The sequence below is a fragment of the Chinchilla lanigera genome, unplaced genomic scaffold (genome assembly GCF_000276665.1).
Source record: "Chinchilla lanigera isolate Chin_1 unplaced genomic scaffold, ChiLan1.0 scaffold00123, whole genome shotgun sequence".
Lineage (NCBI taxonomy): Eukaryota > Metazoa > Chordata > Mammalia > Rodentia > Chinchillidae > Chinchilla > Chinchilla lanigera.
Genome location: NW_004955524.1, coordinates 3,150,418 through 3,152,518, shown reverse-complemented (window position 1 = coordinate 3,152,518; position 2,101 = coordinate 3,150,418).

The following is a 2,101-nucleotide window of genomic DNA, read 5'->3' as shown; positions in this document are numbered from 1 at the left end:
TCTTTAGAAACCACTTTGAAGATACCAAAGTATAGTACAACAACTATTGATAATCCCCTACCACTTTTGTCTGTAACTCACTATTATCTGTCTATTTGTTTTCCTGAGAAACTATCTTGTAGATAACAATATGTAAAACAATAACCATTGATAATTTCCTACCACTTTGTCTGTAATTTGGTAAGCCCCCCCTATTATTATGTTATCCTTCGTTTACTCTTTAATAAAAAAAGTACCTGTCCTTAAAAAAAATAAAATAAAATAAAGTTACAAAACTCTAGTGGCTGAAAGAACGGGAGGCAGGGTCAGGAGGCGCTGTCTGCATGCCCGTGGGCCCAGCAGCACCACCCGCAGCAGCCGGGAGGTGAAAGCAGGCCTCGTGTGCAGCTGAGAAATGCACAGCTAAACACAATGTGGTGCCCACACGTGATGGAATATTAGTCAGCCAGGAACAGGAACAAGGCACTGACACACACACACTACAACATGAACAGACTTTGAGAACTATGGTACAAAAGGTGGTTGTTAATTTCTGGTATTCCTGAAATTTTTCTTCCTGTGACAGAGAATGGAACCCAAGATCTTGCACACAACAGGGAAGCAGCCTAGCACTGAGCTAGAGCCCGTCTCATGTTTTATTTTTATTTTTTGGTTTTTTTGAGAGTAGGTCTCACCGTGCAGCTCAGGCTGGCCTTGAACTCCTGATGATCCTCCTGCTGAAGCTTCCCAGGGGCTGGGATTACAGACGTGCACCACCATGCCCGGCTTCTGCCTTGGGTTTTGTTTCTGAATATTCCCAGCGTGGCTGACATCTGCAAGGGCCCGCTGCAGGGGTTCGCTAGCAAGAAGCGTGCCTCCAGGCGTGGTCTGGCCGCCCTCTTCTCCTGCTGGCTGGGGTGCAGCCCCCAAGGCCCGGCAGATTCTCTGGGTGGCCGGGGCCCTGGCAGGCTCAGGCCTCAGGACACTGCTCGCAGTTATTTTGGGCCTCGGCAGCTTGGGGTTGAATGGAGAAAACCCCTGAGCTGGGCTTGGGGCACCGGGGCCCAGGCCCCTTGGAAGGACTAACAGGAGCCCTGCCCAGGGCTGGCCAGGCTTGAGACCGGCCAAGAGTTCAGTTCTGTGCTCTGGCTGTGTGTGGGAAACCTGGCATCAGAGGCCCAGGACCTACGGTGTGCCAGGGGCAGATGTGGGCACCAGCCTGGGACTGTTACCAACATCTGCATGGGAAGCTGGCATCCCCCCTGTGTAATAACCTTCGCAAGGGAGGGACAGGCATGCAGTAAGGGCCAAGTGGGTAGGTCACCGCAGGCAGTTTCGAGTCAGGCTGCAGCTGTGCAAAGGTCCCGGGGCTGCCTGTGGATGACACAGGGCTGGGATATGTGGGAGGCCAGGTCTTCACCGGGCAGCCAGAGTCCTCTCTGTGGGACTCGAGACGGCTTTTGTGACCCCTCAGGCTCTAGCCAGTGGCTTTGGGCAAATAACCTTTCAGCCCATGCCTCAGTTTACCCTCGCTGCTGTGGCTAGATTGTTTTAGCAGTGGCATACAGCAGGCTCTCGGTGAACACGGGCACCATTCGTGACTGGCTGGGCTTCAGCCCCTGCTTCGTGCCAGTGAGTGGCCTCACTCCAGAACTGCCTGATCCCTACAAGGAGGGAAACTGAGGCCGGGTAATGCGGAGGGGGCGCAGAGTGTGCGCACAGTTTCTCTGGCTGGGCCTGCAAGCCCGGTGGCTGGAGGCGGGGCGCGCACCCTAAGGCCCCATCTGGCAGTGCGGGGAGGAGCACAGAACGCGCACGCAGCCGGGGACGGGGCAGGGGAAAGGGCCGGGGCGGGGCCGGGGCGGGGCCGAGCGCGCACATTGATGCCCAGTCCGGGACGGGGAGGGGCTGCTGCGCTCAGGGGGCGTGGTTTGGGGCTAAGGGCGGGGCCTTGCCCGGCTTGGGGGGCATTGTGCTCGCATAACGACTGGCCGGGCTGGACCTGGAGGGGCGGGGCCTAGAGGGAACGGCTCCGCGGAATGGGCAGAGGCGGGGGCGGGGCCTCTAGCGTCACGGGGAGCGCCTGGCTGGGCGGGGCCTGGAGGGAACAGCGCCGCGGAGT